This window comes from Camarhynchus parvulus, chromosome 1, assembly GCF_901933205.1.
Source record: "Camarhynchus parvulus chromosome 1, STF_HiC, whole genome shotgun sequence".
NCBI classification, from domain to species: domain Eukaryota; kingdom Metazoa; phylum Chordata; class Aves; order Passeriformes; family Thraupidae; genus Camarhynchus; species Camarhynchus parvulus.
The window spans coordinates 79851566-79865265 of record NC_044571.1 but is presented as its reverse complement, the minus strand read 5'-3'; positions in this window follow the sequence as shown (position 1 = coordinate 79865265).

Genomic DNA, 13700 nt, shown 5'->3' with positions numbered 1-13700 from the left:
TCACATGGACTGAAGCAAGGTACTTCACAAACATGGAAGATGTTTAGACCAATAGGTAGCTGAGAACCCTGAAGTACCCAGATGGATTTAATTTTCTAAAAATGACCTTCCTGGAAAGCTAAGTTTCTCAACAGAGTAAAAACCAGGGATTTCCCACATGTACTACCTTACACTTTACTCCCTTAAGAGGTGTAAGCGAAAGTTTGACACAAAACACTTCACTTATTCTAATAAATCCAAATATGTCCATGAATGTTCTTGCACCCTGGAACAAAGTCCTCTTTGCTACTAAACCATTAGATATACACATGGGCTTTTCACCCCATCTCTTTTACTGAAGTCCCATGTACATCCATGATGTTTAACTGCCCAGGAACCATTCCCAAAAGATAGCTGGTTTCACACCCTCTTGGTGGTTTGAGCACCTATCTACTGTAAATGGGAACAGAGCAATACACCTCCACATCCAGCAGTTTTCACCACCATGCTTAACCTGGTGAGATACACTCAGATCAAATAGGATAAGGTGCTAAATTAATATCTAGCAGACAACTAAAAGTATCTTCATTCTCACAGTCCTGGAGTATCCAAGTACAGCTAAGGTCAACAGCAGTGACAGGGTTCTTATGTCCCTATAAATTAATTTAGTTCTATTTGTGCAGAGTTTGAGAAGTCTGATTATTATTAGAAGTCTACTTTTGGACATTTTGACCAAATTCTGTGTGACAGTCTTTAATGTTGGCTGTATTATTCCCACAATCACTTTAGAAAGTACAAATACCCATTTGCCAACCAAAGACAAGGCTGACATGTTCGTACTACCAGAACTTGAATGTGGCTGAAAATTTAGTCTTGTGTGGCATAGGAAGTGTATTATTTGAATCTTAACTGCAAAAGTCTCATCCAGTGGGATAATGAATTCTGAAACAAACTAGAGCAAAGCCTTTGCAATCCGTGCTTTGCATCTGTTTCTTGAAATAAAAAGCAGGTCGTGGCTATTCTTTGTCACACCCAGTAGTATATAAAATATGAAAAGGATTTTTGGCTTCCAGTTCATGGCTGTTAATAATTCTTTTTAAAATCCTCTGCTTATGCCTCATTTCCAGGTTGAATGTAGTTTTACAGGACTTGCACATGGAATTGCAGAATGGATTCAGTCTTGAAAATAACCTGTGATTAACCAAAATGAAACCCCTGCTCATCTTTAATTTGGTCTCCCATGTCTTTCTAATTATTTGGTGCAAATTATATAGTGATTCACTAGCATGATTGGATTCACACATGATAGTGTGCTTGTCACATATAAGTCCATCAGGGCTTACAGAATTGTCAATATTTAAAAAAAAATATTTTAGCTTTAGACTTCTCCCTTTAAAAGGTAAGTTATATGTTTGTTGCCAGGAAATGAAATCCTACTTTGTCCATGAATTTCTTTTTGAAGTATCTTTATTAATCATTGTCATCACAGGAAAGTGACTGGAGGCAAAACAGGAAGTCGGCAGTGATTAAAATAAATGCTGAGAGAAATGGAGCAATTGCATGGACATAGTACTTTTAATCTGTAATGAAGACTGATGCTTGTACCAGAAACAAAACTATTCACCACTGTGGTGGTCTTCAACTCCTCTTCAATCGATATCCCATCTGCATCCCAAAAAGCAAGCTTGTCTCACCCTTCACAGAGGGAGATGGTCACTTATGATCAAGGCTGTCAGCTGGCTCTAAGTGGTGTCATTTGGTTTTCATGGAGTTACACCGCTTTAGGCTGGCTTAAGCCCTCAATACGCATAGCAGGGGTGTCAAGGGGCAGGGGAAAGGTATGTGAAACACCTGTCTGAATACAGCAGGACACTCATCTCCTCTGACCAGCAGGTTATGCTGTGTTTGATGCCCCCCAGGATGTGGTTTGCCCTCTAGGCAGCCGGGGCACACTATTGGCTCACATTGAGCTGCTGCTGACCTGTCCTCCCAAACTGCTCCCTACAGAGCTACTCTCCAGGCACTCCTCTCCCAGTTTACACTTATACCCAGCACTACATGCTTGTCCTGGCACTTTTTCTCCCCTCATTTCAACACTGCTCTTCTTCAGCCCTGTGTCAGGGAAAAGAGGTATCACAGGGCTGGTGTTTTACAAATGCTTAATTCAACAACAACTTTGCTGAAGCACAACTCCAGCAAGTTCTTCCCGTCATTTTAAGACTGCCTGAATCAGCTGAAACTGCTGTTATGTCAGATTTTACCATTTGTAAAACAAGGATAGTGTTACCTGTTACCTTTGCTCTGTACGTTGGAGCCCCCATAGGCAAAGTGTTACATAAATGTTCCACATTTACCATTTCAAATAGTAAATCAAGGGCAGGACAAGTTCAACAAGCCAGAACAGGTCTTAAATCTGCAGCCATAAGGAGAGTTGTGTGTACAAAATGTTTCAAAAGTAATATGAAAATGTGGAAATAATTCTCTGTAGTGAAGGAATAAGAGTAATTGCAGAAGCATAGGCGTGAGATGGGAATTGTGGGAATTACCACTCACACAAAATTAACTGCAACGGTGTTTTGCAAGCACACCGGACATGAATATGAAAGATTAGCCAAAAGGACTGGAAAAGTGGTCCAGCAGAGCTGTAGCAAAAGTCAGAGTCTTGGTCACTACTGTTAGAAATTGAGGTCTTTATGGTTCTGCTTTGTATGGGCTAAATTAATATCATTGACAGGATTCTGCATATATTGGAGCAATTAATTTCCCTAGGAAAAAAAAAACAAACAAAATACTGCAGCAGCTAAATCCATAGGAAAATTTCTATGAAATAAAGAATTAGGTCATTGTATATGATTTCAGACAGCCATCACACAAGTTATCTATGGGAGTACAGTGGTTCTTGGATGTCAGGCAGTATGATATCCTTAATTTGTCTGAAGAGGTACAACTCCATTTCCAGATGCTGGTCAGGTAAATGTTCTTCACTTCAAAACATACAGAGGAAGATTGGTAAATGTTAAGTAGGGCGGATTGTATTTCCATAAAAAATATGCTGAGGTATATAAGAAAATATGACATGGCCTATCTTCCTGGCTTTGAGTATGCCTTGAGTGAAAGGGGAGATCAGTCTTGGACACTGCAGAACCAGTACAGCTGTATTCTGGATTTGAAAAGCACATGCAAAAGATATTCAACTCCTGAGTAGTGCTCAGTACAGCTCTATCAAGAACTCTCTGATTACAGGTTAAGAATATCTGTTAATGAAAAAAGCAACTCTTCCCCAAAAAAGAAGGTTTGCAGGAAAGGTTGTTTTTCTTTAGACAAGCTCCATAGGATTTACCTGTGGTATAAGAGAAGAGGCCTCAAATACTCAGGTAATTAATGTGAAAAGTGATAAAATAAGTTACCTCTTAAACCAAATAAAGACAGGTTATGTCTCACTTCCTTAAAAGCATAGTTGTGATTGAAACCCCTCTAACAAGTATCCCCTCCGTGCTTTCCGAATGGCAAAGGAGGAGGCTGCGTGCTGAGGCCATGGGCAGGGACACGGGACAACATTGTGCAGGAGCAGTACATAGCACCACAAAAAGCAGTTCCTCCTGCCTGGCACAGAAATTCCAGTGGTGGCCAGCACGGCTGCAGGCACTCCTGGAAGTTGCTGAGGCTCCTTAATGTCCAGTAAAGTACAAGTAAATCCAGGCTGTGCACATCTGTTGAAAGACACGTTCAGCATTGTGAAGTGACTCATAGAGTCTGAAATGTGAGAACTCGGGGCCTGGAACTGGTATTTGAAGGTCAAGAGCTTGAAGATAATTTCCCTCTACGTATGAAACTGGCAAGACAATAACCTTACACAAGAATCATGTTGTTTCTCATGCAGACATCAACTATAGCTCAGATAGGGAAGAGAAATAGAATTGCAAAATCATAATTTATGGAATCATAGCAAGATTTTTGTTCATAGAGCCCTTAAAGATCATCTAATTCCAGCCTACCTACCACAGACAGGGGTACCACCCACTACTCACCCAGGAACAGATTCACATCTAGCTGTTGGAGTCTAAAATATATCCAGGATGTATATTTAGGGAGAAGTTTTCTTTTCTTGCAAAATTACTCAGAGTCATCAGGACCTATAATTCTTCAAAGTCCGGAGTACTTGCAGTTATTAACAGTATTTTCTGTAACTCCTACATCTTGGACCTCTGAAAACCAGGAAATAACAGAAATAACCCATATGTACACATTATTTACCCAAACAATTGTAATTCTGCTGACCCTGACTGAAATGATAGAAAGGAAGAAGCACCTGTCAGTACTTTAGCTGCACCCAGTTTATGAGCTATAAGTGTCCTGAAGGGCTGAAGGTATGAAATGGAGCAATCAGGAGAGCTGTGATTGTGATGTGAAGTGCTTCAGGCATCCTCTGTGTGTGCAGAGAAAGGAAGAGCTGCAAATGTACCTCAGCAGGGGCTGTGGTTCCTCATTTCAGCAGTGTGCTGAATAGATTATGCCAGGAGTTTAGCATAATTTCTCTTTTTGTCTTGGGGATTATAATCCATTAAATGTGAGATGAGTGAAATCTGTGGATTTTTATCCTTGGAAAATGAAAGAGGGGTGTTAGATGGCATTGTATATGAAAGGCGAGGGGATTACCAAATGAAAGTGAAGAACCCTAAATATTAGCAGATGTGTGGCTTTTTCAGAGCACAGAAAGTATGTTACATCAGGCACTTCCCACTCTATTCCTTTCCAAGACAGGGAGCACACGTGTGGTAAAGGCACAGCACACCACTTAGAGATGACAGAATTATGGATGTGCTGCTCACCTGCATTTGCTTTTAGAGATTCAAGATGATTGAACTCAACATTACAGAAGCATGTGGGGCATTGTGGAAAGCCTTGTGTCTAATTAACAAGTTCTGCCACTCTATTTCCAAGGCACTGCTTTGCTTTGTCTGGTAGATTGGTTTTTAGCTCATCTTCCTGCTGCTGATGGAAGAAGGCTGGAAGGGCAGCAGGAAATTGGGATCTGTTTCAGGAAGAAAAATTGCTTTTTAGACAAAATAGTTATCATGCACAAAATAGTTCAGTATGAACATACTACTGTGTTTAGATAGGGAACACAAATTTCTTCTGGAACATTCCTTTTGCCTGCTGTCTGCATTGTAAGCAAGGCGTGAAGGATATGAATATGCCTGGAAGTGTTTCCAAAGGGTTCATTAGCCCCCTGAAATAATCCCAAATGCAGTCTGTGTCCTCGCATGTTCTCATTTCTATTCCAAGGTGGGAACAATGAGTGGTAATTACAGGTGTGAAAATCACCTCTCTAAATACAGATCTCTCAGCAGAATGAGAATACCCATGGTATAAATACAGATGGAGGAAGGAAGCTTAAAAAGCTTTGAACTGCTTTCTTGCTATCACTGCTACACGGCAGCTCTAGCACCTGAGAGTCTGTGATGTGCATCAGGGGCACCTGTTCTCAGCTACTCGATCCAACCAGACTCTTTTAAGTATTTTTCAAGTACCTTTTTTCCCCTCTATTCCCTTTCCAGAGAGACAAGACAAAACATACAAAAGAGCAGAAGTCCTAGGATTCATAGGCATTCAGAAAAGACAGAAAAGGAGAATGCAAAAGCCTCTGTTAGATTGACAGCTGCAGGCAATTCACACATTTCCAAAACCAAAGCACACTAGACCATGCAGGAAGGTAACCTCAGGCATCCCTCTCATACTAATTGTTGGATCCCATGAGAAAGCGAAGTCCCCACATCCCACTTATGCTCTCTCATCTTACTGTAGGCATGGTCCCTTAGCTTAGGACCAATAAACTCTTTCTTCTATACTTTTAGATGCTTTCTCCATGAGTTCTTGCTTCTCTCTTTGAAAGCATTTCTATTTGTAGCTCACTTTATTTTGCAAGTGCATCCTTAATTTCCTGCTGAGTTCAGATGAGTTTATTCCCCACTCTCACTATCCCCTAAAAGAATATTCAAGGTTGACAGATACACAGATGATGACAATATGAATAGCTTATAGAAATAGAATGATTTAATTTTTCTTTTGATTCAACACAATGAAAGTGCATTGAAAAAAGAGAAAAAAGTCATCCACTGTGTTTTCAAAAAAGAGTGGGCTCATTTTCAGACATTTTACATAGAAGAGAAATTAGATGTTTTTCATGGTAAAGTGAATATTCAGTTCTTAAAAGTATAGCCCAATGTCATCAACAAATTAATCTGCAGAAATATAAAGGCTACCAATTCAGTTCTTCACTTTAAAACTTTGGTTTAAAGTGTGATTTAAAGGCCATTAATGTCAGTGGAAGACTTTCCACTGACTTCTAAAGGATTTTTCATCAGACCATTACAGATGTAACATTTCGGGGTCCATGGAAGAAATAGAAGTCAGACTTGAAAATTAAATCACTTAACTGTGGATTGTGGACAGAAGGAAAACACATTCAGCATATTAACATGAAACATGCTTTTTCCTCTAATGCCTGGAGAAACAAGAAGTGCAATACACTAACATTCTAATAAATTACCTATTCAAGCACTTGTGTATGCTTAAGTGGCAGACATTAAGACATTTTCAGACAGATAACTCGATCCTGTCATTTGGCACCTTGTTGCCACAATCTTCTGTTCAATTCTGGTCACACCTCTCCTTCTTTGATAGAGTTCTTGTTGTAAAGTCACCTTGTGGTTCTCACACAGCCTGATCCATTTTTTACTTTACAGCTAGCCTGATCTGCCTTCCGTGTCACTACACGACAACTCCACCAGAAATATGTGCTTGGAGGCAGTGGATAAACCATGGGGTATTTGTAAGGCAGTCTTTGTAAGGATGAGAAACAACAGGGCAAGCATAAATGCTGGAGGATTAAATATAATGGCCACCCAGCTACAGTTTTTCAATGCATCATCAGCTCAGCTTGCTGATAGGGTGACAATATTAAGAGAGATTAAAATTAGTACATCTGCCTCTGGTTTTTATTAAAATTGAAAGCATGCAGATGAAAAATACCATACCCTAGCCATCAGATTTTTCTCCATTCTCAGAAAGATACTACAGTTTTCCTGGAGGTAATGGCGTTCTCAAAAACACTGCAGTTGGTCAACTAGTACAGTTGTCATTTCCTACCTGACCATAGGTGCTGTGAAGTTTTTACACCTCTTGTGTGGTCTGCTAGCCAACACAAGGCTAGCTAATGTTCTTTCATGTAAATTGCTAAAATAGCAAAATAACAGCTCTTGCTGCTCTGCAATTTTAAAGAGAGAAAAAAAGTCATCCAGTGAGATAAGGAGGGAGAAGAAGAACTGACCCAGAAAAAAATCCCCATCTTCTCCCACGCTGCTATAATTCTCTGAAAAGTTTGTCTAATAGAAGTTGAAAATTTCAAATGATGCCATGACTGCTGGATCTCTACCTTTCATGAAAACAAAAGAAACACCAAGATTTTGTTGAAAAGATCAGAATACAAAGAAATGCTCGCCATTGCAATTACACTGAAAAGTTGTGGGAGACAGATGGCATCTACGTAATTGAAAATTTCTACACATGGGTATTCAGTTCATGGGAATTGAATACCTCTCTCCATTCCCTACTAGAAAAAATTAATCCTGTTCAGTGTACAGAAGACTGAAAGGAGATATATGAGCCTTCAAAAATGTAAAAAAGAAAGCAATAAATTGTTTTTCATGTTTTCTGGGAGTAGACACAAAAATTATAGGATTATGTCAATACAATACAGAATCATTCTAAACTCACAGAATTTCACAAATATTATTCATGAAAACAGATTGCCTAGAGAGTGATGAACTTTCTGACTGAGGAAAGAGAAGAGGAAGGTTATCATAGGTAAAGAAGGATAACAATTGAAGCAGTTGACTGATGTCCCTTAGAATTCTGCAGTTTTGTGATTCACCAACCACCATTATTCATCAGTTGTGAGCCATTCTAGGTTCAAATCTTTTTGAATGCCTATTATCTCCTTAAGACTTACTAAGATACAAGGCACTATCATGGGATAGAAGATCTTTACTCCCGCCAGTGTCATCCCAATTAGCTCGCTGTCATCTTTAATGAGAAAGGGCTCCTGGTGATGGGCCTGGTCCTGAATAAATGACCAAACATAGCATTTATGGTCATAGTAGACTGTCCCTCCACCAGAAGGCTTTAAAACAGGAAGGACCATCAAGCTTAAACAGATTTATTAACATGGAAAAACACAGTTATTGTCCTGTCTGTGATGGAGGTCAGGCTAAAGTAATATTACTTGTGGTTTCCAGTGAGTAATGTCTGCATGAACACATGATAGCTTGGGGATGAGAAGAAGTGGAAACTCCTGAAGGGCAGGAAGCTATATCTGCCTGTTGCAGAGTTCAACAATAGTGTAGATGGACTTTTCCTGTTCATTTCTCCTCTCTTGACCAATAAATAAGCAAGCTTGAGCAATTAAACCATGAGGGGGAAAACTTGCTGACTAATGAACTGGATTTTTTCTCATTCCTGACCTTGCTGGGCCATTCCATCAGTTTAGAGGATCATTAATCAAGAAATCTCTTTCATTTTATCTTTGCCTGGAAAATGAAAAAGTTCACACTTTGTATTAGTGTCATGCACATAGAGTTTATAAAGTCATATTCAATGAATAAATGTACACTTTAATAAGTGGTTTACCAGTTGTTGTTGACCTTGGTTAACAGACTGCCTGTATACCATGGTTTCTCAGTTCTCCCTACCACTCCTCTTTTTGTATTCTGCTCTGTTACTTTTACACAATATTTACTATTAACAATAAATTTAACATTTTAAGATATTCCTTCATATATAATGTGGCTGCTAAGACTGAAAATATTTTACTTTGAGACTCCTTCTGTTATTAGGAGACGAATACCTTATTTTTTCCTCAGTCCTTCTTCTGAAGAGGAACAATGGAAACCGATGTAACCACTAGCAAGCATATATTAGTCTCTTGGCTTTATTTCTGAAGCTCCTCTATTAGAGCCCACTTAATTAGATGCATAAATCCTGTAAATGATGTCAATGTTCATAATTAAATGAGACAATTGTGAAATCAGTTGCAGCACAAAATGTAGATAAATGTGGGAAGGAACAATAAGAGATTGCTTTATTATAAATCTGCATGACTAACACTACCATAGTGATGTAGCAGAGAACCTATAACATCTGCTTCATACATATGAAAATTCAATTAAATTATCAACCATGAATTACTGTAGCACAAATACCAACAATAAAAACTTTGACCTAATTATTTTAAGATTTTTCAGAAGGAAAAGGTCACATTTCAGTACAATGAAGTTGGTAGATTCATTTTTGTGATACTTAAAAGCTTAATCCTGTAAAGTCTTTTAAAAATATATCTTTCACCAATCGAAAGAATACAAAAAGAATAAAGGGACAGATTTAAAATTTACTGCTGCTCAAAATAAAGTCAAATAACATAAAAATGAAAATACAACATAAATGTAAATTGTTGTAGCAATTGAAGCTCTATTAGGATATTTTTATATCAAATCAGAGCCCATATTTGAACTCAAGTGCATATTATTGTTTCTTTAAAATAAATATCAATTTTTCTGAAATCAGCTGGATGGTACTGTCATTTCAATAGTTTGCTGTAAGAGGAGTTTAGGGGGGAAAAATGGCCAGGGAAGAAGAATTTCAAATGTTTTCACCCTCCACATGTTAAAACTTAAAGGACTGACAGCAATCTTGACTTTGCCTGCAATATACATAAATGCACTTTCATTAGTATATTCACACATAAGTGAATACACAGAGATATATATGTACATATACATGTATGCATATATATACAAAATTATATCACTCTCCTTTTTTTCCCTTTTTAGACTACACTGACCTCTAGACAGCCTGTCATCCTTAGAGAATATACACCAGACATACTATCCCATCAAATCAGAAGTAAATTTTAATACTTATTCCCAAAAAAATCTTGGTGACAGATGGACTGTTCTTTACAGGAATAATAATTAGGAGTTAGGTCCTCCAGCTGGATTCGGCAGCCCTGTTCCAAAAGCAATTCTCAAAGTCTTTGGGCAGATGCTCAAGTCCACCACCATGAAGTCCCAGCTGAAGGACTGGCTCCTTCAGAGCACTTGGAGCGCTCTGCAGTTCAGTGCTTCAGAAAGACCCAGCTGTTGATGTCACATCCACTTTTGTGAGAAACACAGGAGCTGAGCCCAGGGCACAGCCAATGCTCCATGCCCACATTCTTGACCTTGGCAGTACCAGATAGCAGCATCTTCTGCTGGTTTTTGTAGGCTACCAAAGCCACTGTCAGTGCTTAATAAAGAACAATACCAATGGGGCATATCCAAAGCATTTACTTAGCATTATTGAATGGCAAACAGGTAGATTGAGGGGTCACAATAAAAGGACTTATCCCTGAAGGTCTTCAGCTAAAGCACCTAAGCAGAGACCTTCCTTCTGCACTAAATGAACCGTTCAGCATGGCTTTGATCCCTGCATGGGCACACAGAAGAGTATAAAATCATTCTCCTCCTCCTCCTATTCCAAACACCAGTTAAAAGCCTAGGGACAAGGGCTATCACAGGCCTAATAGACAGCGGGTAGCGCACTTGCTTGGACTTGGAAGTTGTTGCAGAACTCAAAGCAAGCTTGCCTAGAGCATAGCTGCTGAACCATACTGCTATTTGGCCTTAGAGAAGGCAGCTAACTGCCCTGACTTTTCCCCAAAGAGGTTTTCTGAAAAAGGTCAATTCACTCAAACTCACAAATGCTGCAGAATTTCTATTGACCCAGACTTATACACCCAAACCTCTAAAGAGAAAGCCCTTTAGATACAGAGGGTTCATCCCTGAGGAAATCTTTGGGTCTGAAGGCAATGGACTTTTAAGAAAGATGATGCGAATTTCTGCAACAAATTTGCTTAAAGAAATCCACACATAACTCCAAAGCTTGCATTCAGCAAGAAGAGCTGAGTAGAAGAGCATTTGGAATGTACAAGAAGGTGATGGCACTCATTTGTTACTCGAAGCTAGCCGGCCACAAGCCAGCTCTGGCTCAGGTGCTCTCTAATCAACTGTGAGTGCATGGCTTGCACATCAGAAATGGATAGGATCCAGATGGCTCAAGGCACAGGTGGGAAGACACAGACACATCCCTGACAGATGTGCCCTGAAACCTGATCAATTTTCCATCAAGTTGTAGTCCAGCATTTGCTCCTACACAATTCCCTCTGGGGACTCTGCATCAAGGCTGGTAGCTCACAGGTTTCACAGCCTGTTTAGAGCCAGCTTTATTGGATGCATAAAGCACTAGGAGACAAACCACAGTGTTGTAAAACAGTAGGAGCCATATTCTCCTTACCTTAAAAAGGCATATTTTGCTTCTGAAACTTGATTTTGGGCCTTGTCATTGCATATAATCCAAGGCAGCCCTTTTTGTCTCTCATGATCTAGAGCACTACATGTTGGTATTGTGATGCTCAGTCACTGAGAATACACCTGTGCTGCCTGGGCATTCCTTTGCCATAGAAAAACAGATTACCTAATATTAAAAAATAAAAAGAGAGAAAAAGAAGGAAAAAAAATGTAATGAGCCAGGCATCATGTAATTCTGCCCTGAGGCTGGGAGGGGAGAGAATGAGCTATTCCTGACAGACATCACATAAAGAACCACCTGCAGATGGTGGTGACCCTCTGAAGGGTTCAGGACACCTGCACAAGGCACCTGCATGAACTAAACTGAGTTTTGCCTTATCCACACACGCACACACACCTGCTGGGCTGTGAGGCTCATATCCTAATGGATAGGTCTTCCATGGCACAGCGCCAACACATTAGCAATGTTTGGTTTAATTATCTAAGTTGCGAGAAAAAAAGATCAAACCTGTATCATAGATTTGCTTCCAATCAGAAGGTAGACAGAGTGCCATTATCTACAGAAAGCCTATATTATCAGCTGAGCTATAGCTCCTATCCTGATGGATGCCTAATATACTTGCATTATTAACCAAGATCTATACAGAGTAAATGGAGTCAATATGGTGAGTAGAGTTTATAGTGACAGACAAAAGTAGTAATTTATTCTGTGATGGGTACTGGTCCCTATGCTTTGCCCATTGACATTTAAGCTGTACTGAGGGCATTAAAAGTTAGGTGAGATAAACCTACACCCTGTACTTCACAAGCTACCATGGTCTGTGCACATCCATTTCTTTATCTGCATTGATATTTTATGTGTGTATACTAGCAGCTGATTTCAGCAGAAATCAGCAGACTTTTTTTTTTTAAGCAGACTTAATAGCACAGAATCATAGAATGCTTTGAGTTGCTAGAGGAAAATTAAAGACAATCTAGTTCCAATCCCTCTGACATGGACAGAGACACCTTCTACTAGAAAACCCTGCTCAAAGCCCCATCCAACATGGCCTTGAACACTTCCAGGAATGGGGCACTCATGGATTCTCTGCACAACTCGTGCCAGTGCGTCACCACCCACACAGTAAAGAATCTCTTCCTAATACCTAATAAAAACTTATTCTCTTACCACTGAAAGCCACTCCCCCTTGTCCTATCTCAACAGGCCCTTGTGAAAAGTGCCTCTCCACCTTTCTTTTAGCCCCCTTCAGGTACTGGAAGGTACTCTAAGGTCTCCCTGGAGCCTTCTCTTCTCCCGACTAAACAACCCCAACCCTTCCAAGTTCCAGGGTGAGACCAACCAAGCCTGTTTTCATAGTAGAGGTTCTCCAGATCTTTCATCATATTTGTGGCTTCTTCTGGACTCATTCCAACTAGTCCATGTCCTTCTTATTTTGGGGGCCACAGAGCCTGCAGTATTTCAGGCAGGGTCCCATGAGAATTCTCACAGGAGCAGAGCAGAGGGGCAGAATCCCCTCCCTGGCCCTGCTGCCCACGCTGCTTTGGATGCAGCCCAGGACATGGTTGGTTTCCTGGGTTGCCAGTGCACACTGTGAGTCATGCTGAATTTCTTACCAACCAGCAGCCCCAAGTCTTTCTCTCCATGCAAGTCTTGATGAATTCTCTGCCCAGCCTGTATTTGTACTTGGGATTGTCCCAGCCCGGGTGCAGGACCTTGCACTTCACCTTGGTGAATTTTCATGAGATTTGCATAGGCCTGGCTCTCATGCCTATCCAGGTTTTTCTGGATGGCATCCCTTCCCTCCAGAGTGTTGACTGCACCACACATGTCAGATTAGAAAAATTCCTCTCTGAGGAATATAAGTGGACGTGGGATTAGTATTGATTTTTAGCAGCCTTTGCTTGTTCGCCTTTTCTTTTACCTGAAATTACACGTGATGGTAATTGTTAACACATGTAGCAATGCACTCCTGTCACTCTCCCATCACTCCATCTCACAGCCCTGCTGAGACTTGTTTTCACTTTTTTCATTTTTAATTCACTGAAACCAGGAAATGCCTAAACCCTCTACCGTGGCTAGAAGCAAGTGCCCCAGATCTGACTGACGTACTGGTGAGATTCCTCTGACTGAGAGCAAGCCTCCACCTGCAGCATCTGCAGCTGAACCTGTCACCTTCCTCTGGGCAGGGAGTTAAAGAATACAATTCAGTGAGTTCTCATCATATTGTTTTGGTTTCCCCTCCAGTTTTGAATGTTTCAGCGCGGCATGAATTTTAATAGGCCTTAGAAAAATATTTCATTTAAATAAAAAAGATAAAA